The following is a 13,442-nucleotide window of genomic DNA, read 5'->3' as shown; positions in this document are numbered from 1 at the left end:
AAGGGATTCAGTAGGGTTTCGTCGACGAGTGCAGAGTGCTCGTCAATGAATAAACTTCTTGGGCTCGTCGACGAGAACTTACCGAGATGGCTGTTTTCAAGGCCTAAAACTCATCGACGAGGAGTAAGTGTTCATCGATGAGCTCCTTTCATGGACTCGTCGACGAAGTGACATGTCTCGTCGATGAATCCGTATTTTATAAATATTCTAAGTTCGGGTTTCAGCGAAGGAATTTTGCATGCAAGGGTTCTCTCTCTCTCTCTCTCTCTCTCTCTCTCTCTCTCTCTCTAAAACGTCTCTCCCTCCCTCTCTCTTCATTTTTGGCTTCATCCTTTGTTGGTTCAACGATCGAAAACCATCATGCTACTCCTAGGAAGATTCTCTTCAAGTCTGTTAGAGTAGTTCGTTGGTTAGACCAACTTGGGCACCATTCCAAAATCTAGGTAAGTTGGATATTTTAAGTTTTATAGGATATTTGATGTTTCTAGACTGAGGAAAATGATTTAGATGGAATAATACTGAAGTTTAGTTAGAAAAAATGTAATTTCGGGGTGTTGAGCTGGGGAACACACGGGTGTAGGTTTGAAATATTTTGTGGACTTTCCAGTAAGCCAGATAAGGGGATAAATTAAGTTAGTATTTTTCATGAAATTATTATGAATTAAATGACATTTATTTTCAGGAAAATATGTATGATATAGAATTATATTTGAGAATACTACTGTTGAACAGGGAAATGATTTTAACACATTTTATATGGAAAAAGGATTGCAGGATAAATTATAAGTTTATAAGGCTATGAACATTTGTGTGGCATGAGTATAATATTTCCATGAAATTTATGTTATATTGAAATATTATGATTTTCCCAAGATAAGCATGCTATAATAGTTTTTAGGAAAACAATAAAAACAGCACAAGAACTATGATTATAAGATTATTTTGTTAACAAGTGCAAAAATTTAATGTACAAGTACGTCATGTTATGCCGGCGCCGGTATTATGATTTTTTTGTTATGATATAATGGCATAAAATGCCATAATTATGCATGTTATGTCAAGTTTCAAGAAAATATTATCATGTTATGTTTTACCTTGATATATGAAACTGCTATGTTCAATATCATGAAATATATTATATGTTATCACAACCTAGATAGCTTAGTTTAGTTTCACGAAGTACGGTACTGTAAATGTATGTTCATGTTTACGTTTATGTTAGTGTTACCACACATCTTATATAGAGTGTGGGAGATGGCAGTCGATGTGGCTTTATGGGAGTGTCGTAGTTCCCCTGGTAGTCTGGAATAGGTGGAACATGCCCATCATACTTACACTGTAACCGATATTGACTTAGCATGGTCGGCCAATCATTGCTAGATCTAGCCTTCGGGCCGCACAACCCTATCATGTGGGGGGTAAGACATGAAGATAACTAACTATCTATCTATCCTAGGTAATAATTTAAGTATCATATGTTTATATAAGATAATTTTTCAGTAGATGAATTTAGTATGTTAAATTATGTTATGTTAAATCATGTTTTATTCAAATATGTTACAATTGTTCATACTGGTTATGAATTATGTACTATTTATAAGTATATCATGAAAAATATTCATGTTGTCACACACTGATATTAATTTGTCTTCCTTACTGAGAGGTGTCTCACCCCAACATTACAAACATTTCAGGAAATCCAGGTAGGAGGGTTGATAGAGCCCCGTAGTAGTATAAGTGGACTGAGCTACCCTGTTTATAAGGTAAGTGGGTGAGTTAGGGTCAGATGGATTTTTGGATTGAGATCCTAGGAATATTTTTTAGTCTTTTTGTAGGTGACTGTATATATATATAAAACATATTTAGTAGAACTCTGGTGTTGACCTTATTGGTCACGACCGGTTTTGATTATGACAAATACTCATTGTATCTAATCGGTGTTTGAGGTTTTGTGCAGGAACTAAGATTGTTGAAATCAAGATGGGCACAAAGCTTAAAGCTTGAAGACCAATCACGTTTTTCAGTTGTAATATATATATTCAGTAGGGAAATTGGTCTGTAATATTAAATAGATCTTTTGGTTTGTAATAAGCTCACACACATCACATTTATGATAATACGTAAGCTCAAACAAACCATAAGTAAGAAATGACTTTAGAAAGACCTTAGGGTTTTCCCTTCGGTCGACCGACACCGGACTTTTTTAGTGTCTTCAAATTGGACCTCAAGTGACTCTAGGAGACACATATTTACACATATGTTTGTTAGGCACTTGAATAGAGCTTGTATGTTTCGAAATGGGATCAAAATGCACACATGGTGCACTTCCGGTCGACTAGCCAAGGCAGTTCATTCTGCCCTGGTCGACCGAACCAGGTAGTTCAAAAACTCCTGGTCGATCGAAACCCTCCCTGGTCAACATTTTGACCATCTGGTCGACCGAACACTTTTGTTCTCCAACTATCTGGTCGACCAAAGGGTCCTCGGGAGAAATCTCAGTGGTCTGGTCGACCGAACCAGCCAATTCAAAATGGCCTGGTCAACCGAACCTCGGAAAATTGAGAAATCGCCCTCTTCTGGTCGACCAAACCATATGAGACTTGGTCGACCGAACTTGTTCTAGTCGACCGGACCTCTTGGGTTGCCCTGATTTTTTACCGCAGTTAATATTTTTTTAAACAGGGTTAAAATGTTCTAAATCTCATTAAACTTTCTTAATAATACCCAATAGGTCTCCAACGGTCATATTTTCTCAAATGTCTACATATATGAGATCATTTGTGCAAATTAGTAACAGATTAGCCATTTTGATTAGGAGAAATTCTCTGAAATTTCCAAATCCTATAATACTCATATCTAAGCCCCAAACACTCATACTTACCTTCTCTGATTGCTCAAACTCTCTGTAAGTTGATTGAGTGCTTGATTAAGAGAGGTTTGTTCTCCAATTTTATGTAAGATTGATTTTATTTTTACGAGAGCTAAACCCTTGTATTCTTAAGGGACTTCGTTAATAAGTCTCCTAAGAAGATTTTGATTTGATCTTCCAAGCTTGCACCTTCATTGCAAGATCTTGAGAAGATTGTATTTGTTTTTTATTTCAAAAACTTTTCAAACACTTCCAAATATCTACTGTGTTTTTATCTTGTAAAATATTTAAAGATATATTTGTTTGTGTGATAGTGATCTTTATTGCAATATTCTTCCACTTATATATTATTTGCTGAATACAAAAATTACACATCTTTTGCAAACCAAGCATTTACATCATTTAATACTTACATGCTTGAGATATCTTGTTGATTGAAATACTGGAGACTTGACATCTTTTTGTGAACTTATTTGCTGAATATCTTGTGATACAAAGATTGCTTGTTTGTCACTCTCACGTAAGCATTACACAGATAGAAAATACCTTTGAGAGTTGAACCATTTAGCCCACATTGAGCTTACTTATTATATCATTTGTGGTGTATGTTATTGCACGCATTTGGGTACATATCTGCTTTACATGAAAGCACAATCATTGTACCATCTAATTATATACACATTTGTTGTATATCCAGCCACGGGCCTGAAGAGGGAGACTAGCCCTAGAATAGTCCCGGATTGGCTTAGACTCGGTTAGGAAAGCTAGTTGCGTCGTCCTGTTAAGGCGTGTAGGTTGAGGTCAGCCCCGCTAATTGACCTGGTTAAGGTTGAGGTCAGCTTTGTGTTAATTTGACCTAGTTGTAAACGGTGCCGCTCCACCCTTAAGTGAGCTATTAGTGGAATCCTCTGACTTGCGAGCTAGAGGTGGGGACGTAAGCACAGTTGGCCGAACCCCGATAACATATCGTGTGCCTATTTACATTTCAGCACTTTATATTTACCGCACATGTATGTTTTGGTGTGAATGATGCGTTTGATTTAATTTCCACATCATTTTCATCTACACATTTGGAATTGCATAAAAAGACCCTAGGTTTGTGTAATACTGATTGTAGGATTAGTTGAACCTAGGAAGAAAGTTTAAAATTCCAATTCACCCCCCCCCCCTTGGGAATACACCTTTTCTAATATCTGGCATGATTTCTAATGTTTTATGGCAAGTATGTGATTTTATGTTTTCCGCTGCTTAGGTATTAGAGTTGTATGATAGGTACATCCCTAGTACCCATGGGTCTAGGTTGATCATAACTTTGGCAATTTAGCAGGTTATTAGAATTATTATAAATGTTATTATGTGAAAAAATATATAGAAAATAGGAAGGTCGTTACATAATCCTCAACTAGGCCTCCTATATTTTGTGGTTTAAATTGTACATTTTGGAAACAAAGGATGAGAATCTACCTCCAAACTATGGATTGGAAAGCATGGAAGGTTGTCACATATGGTGACTTAATTCCTACCAAGCGTGTAGATGGAAAAGAAATACTCAAAGAAGAAAAAGAGATGACTGACAATGACCATAAGATGCTGCAAGTAAATTCAAGTGCTATGAATGCATTATATTGTGCTCTTGACATAAACGAATTTAATAGGGTCATCACTTGCAAACCAGCTGAAGAAATATGAGATAAATTAGAAGTAACCTATGAAGGTACTATTGATGTAAGGGACAATTGAATCAATATGCTCACTAACAAGTATGAAGCATTTAGGACGAACCCGGATGAAACCATCACTAGTATGTACACTAGGTTCATCCACATAATAAACTCCCTCAATGCATTAGGAAAAACTTACACCACTTATGAAATGATTAGAAAAATCCTTAGAGGACTGCCACCCATATGGGAACCAAAAGCCACAACAATAATTGAAGGAAGAAATCTGAAAAATACCTCCCTAGATGAACTCATAGGTTCTCTTCTCACCTATGAAATGGCTATGAATGAAAGAAGTGAAAAATCTAAAGCCCAAGAGTCTGTTGCATTTAAAGCCTCAAATAAAAGCTTTAGTGATGAAGATGAAGATGAAATGGATGAAGATGAAATGGATGAAGATGAACTAACCTTCATATCTAAGAAACTTGCAAAAATCCTTAGAAGAAAGAATAAATTTAAATGAAAATTTCATAACTCAAAAACAAAATCAAATGAAGAAGAAACCAATGAAAAGAAATCAAAGAATAGAATCCCCACATGTTATAATTGCAAGAAATATGGACACATAAAACCGGATTGTCCACTGCTCATAAAGGATTTTAAAAAGAAAAATAAAAAGGTAATGAAGGCCACTATATGGGACAATCTAAGTACAAGTGGTTCAGAAAGAGAATCAAGTGACCAAGAGGTTGCTTGCTATATGGCATGGGACGATGATAAAGAACAAAGTTCCTCACCCAAATCAGTTAATGAATATAGTAGTGATTCATTTAATGAATCCAATGATGAGAGCATGCCATTTTATGAAGAGTTACAAAATAAATTATTCAAAGTTCATAAGATATTAGCTAAAGTAACTAAACGATATACTTTATTGAAAAAATAAGAATGAAAGTACAATAAAAAAGTTGGAGTCCCTTAAACTTGCTGAAAAAGAAAAAGATTCAAAAATCAAGAAAATAAGAAATAAAAATGAAGCTTTGATAAAAGAGTTAAACTTTAAAAATCTTGTTATAAAAGAAAAGAATTTGGACATTAAGAGATTAGAAAGCAAGAATGAAAAGTTAATAATAGAGTTAGAAGATCTAAGATCCCAAACTTCTATGGAAAATGAGAAAGATCAATATAATTCTGAATTAGAGAGTAAAATCAGATAAATATCTCAAAATCAAGAAAAGGGTAAAAATATACAAAATTCAGAAATCAATGATCTTAAGAGAAAAATTGAGGATCAAGCCAAAATCATTTTCAATTTCACAAAAGGAAAAGAAAATTTTGAGAAAATGATTGGCTCACAAAGAATGTCATTAAACAAAGAAGGCATAAGATTCAATGGAATTGAAAATAAAAGGAAAAAGAATCTTTATATGGGATACTTTACAAAAGCATCTAAAGATTATGCTAGCACCTCCTCAAATGCCTACGCACACACCACGTGTTTTCTATGTAAGAAAAAGGGGCATGTTAAGTTTGAATGTCCATTAAAGAGGAAATGTGTGAAAACAAAACAAATTTGGAGAATTAAAGAAACATCACTTGTTAAACCATACGGACCCAAGAAAGTATGGGTACCTAGATGAAAAGCCAAGTTCATAAACTAAGGATCCAAAGATATTTGGATTAGTCATTCCCTTTAGAAATTAAGAAAGTCATTTTTTTTTACAAGGATAGTGAACTAGTTAAGAACTTATGAGATAATCACAAAATTTCATAAGTACCCTCAAATAATTGAACCTATCTTCAAAGAAAAAGGATGTTATATGTCTCAAAAGGCAATGCTAAAAAGATGCTTGAAACCTAATAAATTGATAAAACATAGTATGGAAGTAATTTAGAAAGATTTCAGGATATGAATAGAAAGACTTCTGAAAATTTACAGACTTCAGACGACTGAACTTATAAGCTTAGATGATTGAACACTGTAGCACTGAAGGTTCAGATGACTGAATTTGGACTTCAGTCTTCTGAAGTACTACTCTTTGTTTAGTTTCCTATTCTGAAAATATTCAGACGACTGAACCTAACTTTAGTCTTCTGAAGTCGTGGGTTATAAATATTTAAAACTCTTCAAAACCTTAACTTCAGCCTTCTAGACTCTATTCTATCACTATTCCGAAGACTTATCTCTCTGTCTCCCTCCATTCTCACCCAAAACCCTTGAATCTAAGGTTCCAATCACACTTCCAAACTATCATGTTGACCTTATAGGTCACGCTCGGTTTTGATTATGACAAATACTCATAATATCTAATGGGTACTTGAGATTTTGTGTAGGAACTTAAATTGTCAGATCATAATGCACATGGAACGAGTAAAGCTTAAAGACTAAATTTCCATTAAAGACTCAATTTCTTATGTTGTATTATAATTTATTTTTGTAAAGGGTATGTAATAGTAATTAGGGTCTTTGGTTTGTAATAAGTTCACACACATCACATGCATGATTTAATAGGTAAGCTCAAACCAACTATAAACTAAAAATGACCTTAGGGTTCACCCTTCGGTCGACCGACACTGAATTTTCTTGGTGTCTTTAATTGGACATAAATGACCCTAGGACACTTACCATTGCACCTATGAATATTAGGCACTTGATTAGGGTTTGAGTGAATCATAACAGGATTGAAATGCACACATTGTGCACTTTCGGTCGATCGACCAAGGCAGTTCATTCTGCCCCGATCGACCGAACCATTGTAGTTCAAATTCCCTGGTCGACCGAACCCTCATGAGGTCAACAATTTGACCACCTGGTCGACCGAGCCAAAATTGAATACCAACTATTTGGTTGACCAAGGGTCCTCGGGAGAAATCCCAACTATCTAGTCAATCAAACCATTCAGTTCAAAATGGCCTAATTAACTGAACCTCGAAAAAATGAAAAAATCGCTTCGGACATACTCGTCCGATCGACCGAGTCCCCAGTTCAAAAATGGCCCAGTCGACTGAACCATATGAACTTCAGTCGACCGAAAAGGTTCTGGTCGACCGAACCTCTCGGGTTGTCCTGATTTTTTACCGTGGTTAAAATATTTTAAACAGGGTTAATTATTTTAAAATGATTTAAAACTTTCTTAATTATTCCCAATAGGTCCCTAATGGTTATATTTCAAGGGGTGTCTATAAATACCCTCTCATTTGGGATAATTAGCATGGGATTAGCTACTTTGATTAGGAGAGATTCTTTGAAATTCCCAAAACCTATAATACTCATATCTAAGCCCCAACCACTCATACTTACCTTCTATTATTGCCTACATCATTTGTAAGTTAATTGAGTGTTTGTGTTGAAAGGTTTGCTCTCCTTGTTTGGAAGATTATTTGATATGATTTTTCTTGAGAGCTAAGCCTAATTATTCTTAGAGGACTTTGTTAATAAGTCTCTCCTAAGAAAACTTGTATTAAACTTCCGAATATTGCATATCCATTACAATATCTTGTGAAGTTTGTATTTGGTTGTGGATTGCAAAATCTCTTCAAAACATTTCCAAATATCTTGTGGGATTTATTTTGATATAACTTTGATAAGATATTTGTTTATGTGATAGTGATCTTTGTTGCAATATTCATTCACTTATATATTATTTACTGAATACAAAGATTACACATCTTTTGCAAACCAAACATATACATTATTTGACATTTACATGCTTGAGACATCCTGCTGATTGAAATATATGAGACTTGATATCTTTATGTGAACTTATTGGGAGTTTTTTCCACGACGACCCCACGAGAATTCCGTCCCGCTAGACTTGTAGAGAATCATCCCTAGATTCTCGTGGTGGTGTTTGTTCATCAATCAGACTTATAATTTGCAAGAAATTAAAAAAAAAAAAAGAAAAATTGGCTTACCCCAGGAGATACGCCTACGCCGCTCTTACCACCAATCCGCTCCGGTAGAAATGACGGCAGTGGAGAATGAAGTCCAGCGGTATCTTCCAATTTTCGATCGAGAGAAAATCCGCCACATAATTGAGGAGAGAGGGAGAGAGAATGAGAGGAGAGAGAGAGACTGCGTAGGTCTCCCGCGCAGAATACAACAGAAAAGGAAGAAGGGAGGGGTCTATGGCTCTGTAGATGCATCCTAAAGCTCTAAGCTTCAGGATGTTATAATAATAATAATAATAATAATAATAATAATAATAATAATAATAATAATTATATATTTAATTAATATTAATAATAATATATTTTATTAATAAAAATAAAAATAAATTTTAATTAATTTTTAAATAAATTTAATTAATTAATTATTTATTTATTTATTTTATTTTTTATTTATTTATTTTTTTGGAAATCACCCCACTAATCTTATATAATCATTTTTGGGGTTATTACATTCTCCCCTCATCAAAATTTCGTCCTCGAAATTTGCTATTCATTTGCTTCCCATTTTTAAAGAGAAACACCCCAATTTTATTAATTACCCTCACTTATGGCATAGGAATACCGTGGTTACAACGAGGGTTCTAGGAGATTACAGCTTTTCCAAAATTCTCTCAAAGCCATTCATATTTCAAAACTAAAAACCCTATCTATCCTACGTTACACTATACAAATAAAATACACAATATTATTCTTTTTACTCTTATTGGGTCAACTCTAAACTCCACTGAATAAGTATGGATATCTCTGACGCATCTGATCCTCTAGTTCCCAAGAAGTCTCTTCAATGGCATGATTGCGCCACAAAACTTTTACCAGTGGAATCTTTTTCGTGCGTAATCCTATTCCTTCCAATCAAGAACCTGCACTGGCACTTCTTCATAAGCTAAGGTATCACCCAACTCCAGTGCTTCATAACTGATTACATGGGAGGGGTTTGGGACGTATTTCCTCAGCATAGAAAAGTGGAATACGTCATGGATCCTAGACAGGACCGGTGGTAATGCCAATCGATAGGCAACTGGACCCACTCTTTCAAGAATCTCGAATGATCCAATATACCTAGGGCTCAGCTTACCCTTCCTTCCAAACCTCATAACTCCCTTCATCGGTGCAACCTTCAGGAATACGTGATCTCCTGCGTCAAACTCCAATTCTCGCCAACGAGTATCTGCGTAACTCTTTTGCCGGCTCTGTGCCGTCCTGATCCTATCTCTAGTGAGTCTGACTTTATCCTGAGTCTGTTGTATCAGCTTTGGCCCCAATATCTGTCTCTCCCCAATCTCATCCCAGTACAACGGAGATCTACACCTCCTGCTGTATAATGCCTCATACGGTGCCATCCCAATGCTAGCCTGGTAGCTGTTGTTATACGCAAACTCGACCAGTGGCATATACTGTATCTAACAACCTCCAAAGTCCAGCACACATGCTCGCAGCATATCCTCTAGAATCTATATCGTCCTCTCCGTCTGCCCATCTGTCTGAGGATGAAAAGCTGTGCTCAACAATAACTGAAAACCCATGACCCCTTGCAGACTCTTCCAAAAACGAGATGTGAACCGTGGGTCTCTGTCTGAAACTATGGACACTGGGACGCTGTGGAGTTTAACTATCTCTTGGATATATGACTCAGATAATCTGTCCATGGAGTAGCTAACTCTGATCGGCACAAAGTGGATAGTCTTTGTCAATCGATCCACCACTACCCAAATAGCGTCCTATCCACGCAACGGCAGCGGTAATCCTGTGACGAAATCCATCGCTATATGCTCCCACTTCCACTCAAGAATGTGGAGTGGCTGTAATGATCCTGCCGGTCTCTGATGCTCAGCCTTCACTTGCTGGCACGTCAAACACTGATCCACAAACTGAGCTATCTCCCTCTTCATGTTGCTCCACCAGAAGGACTCTCGAAGATCCCTGTACATTTTAGTGCTACCTGGATGTACAGTATATAGGGACCGATGTGTTTATTCCAGAATGACCTTCTTGATCTCAAGATCAGCAGGAACGCATAACTTGGTACGGAACCACAAGGCTCCATCATTTAAGATGCTGAACTCAGTTTCTTGACCATCCTGTACCTTCTCCATAAGCTCTACCAATTTTGCAACATTCCTCTAAGCTACTTTAATTTTCTCCTGTAGAGTGGGCTGCAAAACCAAGTTAGCAATGAATGCCTGGTAATCGCCCTCTACCAAATCCACACCAAGTCTCTCTAGATCCATCTGAATCGGATGCTGAATCTCTACTGCAGATACAGATGAATCCACTAATTTTCGGCTTAAAGCATCATTGACCACATTAGCCTTTTCTGGGTGGTAGTTGATAGTGCAGTCGTAATCTTTTATTAGCTCTGCCCATCTCCTCTGCCTTATATTTAATTCCTTCTGCGTGAAGAAATACTTTAAGCGCTTATGGTCAGTAAATATCTCACACCTACCCCCATATAGATAGTGCCTCCAAATCTTCAGTGTGTAAACAACCGCTGCCAACTCCAGATCATAGGTAGGATAGTTCTTCTCATATTATTTCAACTGTCATAAGGCATATGCTATCACTCTCCCTCGCTGCATCAACACACATCCGAGCCTTTTATGGGACGCATCACTGTAAATTACGAACCCTTCTTCTCCTAAAGGAATCATCAATACAGGCGCAGTGATGAGTCGCTGGTTCAATTCTTGGAAGCTCTGTTCACATTTATCAGATCATTCAAACTTCACTCCCTTCCTGGTCTATCTGGCAAGTGGGTCTAACAATCTAGAGAAGCTCTCAACAAACCTGCGGTAGTACCCAGCCAATCCCAGGAAACTCCTAATCTCGTGCACGTTCTTTGGTCGTACCTAGTCTACTACCACCTCAATCTTACTCGAATCAACAGAAATACCACCCCTGGATATAACGTGTCCAAGGAAGGTAACCTGTTCTAGCCAGAATTCACACTTCTTTAGCTTCGCGTACAACTTCTTTTCTCTCAGCACTTGAAGCACAATCCTCAGATGTTCCTCATGCTCCACTGGGCTCTTTGAATACACTAGTATATCATCAATAAATACTACCACAAACTGATCAGAGTACTGGTGAAAGACCCTGTTCATCAGATCCATAAACACTGCAGGACCATTCGTCAACCCGAATAGCATAACCAGAAATTCATAGTGTCCATATCGTGTTTTAAATGCTGTCTTCGGAACATCTTCCGCCCTGACTTTCACCTGATGGTACCCAGAGCATAAGTCTATCTTTGGAAATATCTGTGTCCCCTGTAACTGGTCAAACAAATCATTGATATGCGGGAGCGGGTATTTATTTTTTATAGTTACTTTGTTTATTTCCCTGTAGTCAATGCACAACCTCATCGACCCATCCTTTTTCCTCACAAACAAAATCGGTGCTCCCTAGGGCGACACATTAGGCCGAATAAACCCTTTATCTAACAGTTCCTGCAACTGTTCTTTCTCTTTCAATTCTGCCGGTGCCATTCTATACGGTGCCTTCGAAATCGACGCTGTCCCCTAGAACCAGATCAATAACGAACTCTACCTCACGATCAGGAGGTAGTCCCGGGAAATCCTCAGAAAATACATCAGGAAAATCCCTCACCATTGGAATATCCTCCACCTTCAGCTCCTATTCTGATACCACCTTCACACAGGTTAAATATCCCTGATAGCCTTCTAATAGCAATCTATGCACCTGAATAGTAGATAATAACTGAGGTGGGGTGCGTACACGTGATCCCACGAATCTGTATTCCTGTCCCTCTGGATGTTTGAATACACCTCTCTTTAATGGCAATCAATGCTAGCATAGTGGGCAGCTAGTCAATCCATACCCAAGATTACCTCAAACCCATGCATGTTTAAAACTACCAGATTAGCTAACAAAGGCCTCCCCTGAATACCCACAGGACAGTCTTTAAGTACCTTTCTACATATCCCTACAACCTCAATCGGCATAGTAACAGACAAACTAATATCTAACTGCTGAGGCTCAAATTCACATAACTTCACATATTCTTAGGCGATAAAAGAATGAGTCGCTCCAGAATCAAACAAAACAGTAGCTTTAAATGACAGTATTGAAACCGTACCTGTCACCACATCTCCAGCCGCCTCAGTATCTCCCGGTGTTAGTGCATAAACTTGCGCCGGAGCAGTATTCCTCTGCTGTCCACCTCGAGGTGCTTGATAGCCTCCTCTATATGGTTGAGGAGTAGCCACTACCGCTGGCGGTGCCTGACAGTTCCTTGTGATATGCTCAAGTTGGTGGCACTGATAGCAGACAATCTCCCTCATTTGGCACTCTCCTGGATGCCTCCTCAAACATCTGGGTCAAGGAGGGAGCATCTTTCTGCCCTGTACTGCTCGCTTTACTCCTCCCTGTTGCCATCCCCCTTTGCTATCATATCTCCTCCACGGCCCTCGACTGGACCCTGCATGAAAATCAGAAGAAGCGGGCCTCTTCCTCTGGCTCTGTGCTGCTGCACCTCTCTGTATGCTGCTCTTAATCACCGTAACCCTATCCACTATCTCTGAGAAGGTTTGAGCTCGGAAGCCTACCAACTGCTCATGCAGATTTGGCCTCAGGCCCTCCTCAAACTTCCTTGCCTTTCTCTCCTCATCTGGCACCATATACGGGGCAAATCGGGACAGCTTAACAAATCTTGCTACGTACTGCTGCACCATCATAGACCCCTGTGTCAGATACAGAAACTCCGATGCCTTTGCACTCTTGACCGTAGTGGTAAAGTACCGCTCGAAGAAAATCTTCCTGAAGCGACTTCACGTCATCACTACAGGGTCAGGCCTCTGCTTGTCAAGTAATCTCACTGACCTCCACCAGCGCTTTGCTTCCCTGGTTAATTTAAATGTAGCAAATAACACCTTTTGCTCATCTGTACATAAGAGGACTGCTAGTATGTCCTCTATGTCCTGAACCTAGTTCTCGGCTACCAG

The sequence above is a fragment of the Malania oleifera genome, chromosome 3 (assembly GCF_029873635.1).
Source record: "Malania oleifera isolate guangnan ecotype guangnan chromosome 3, ASM2987363v1, whole genome shotgun sequence".
Classification (NCBI taxonomy): domain Eukaryota; kingdom Viridiplantae; phylum Streptophyta; class Magnoliopsida; order Santalales; family Ximeniaceae; genus Malania; species Malania oleifera.
This window is presented reverse-complemented; position numbering follows the sequence as displayed.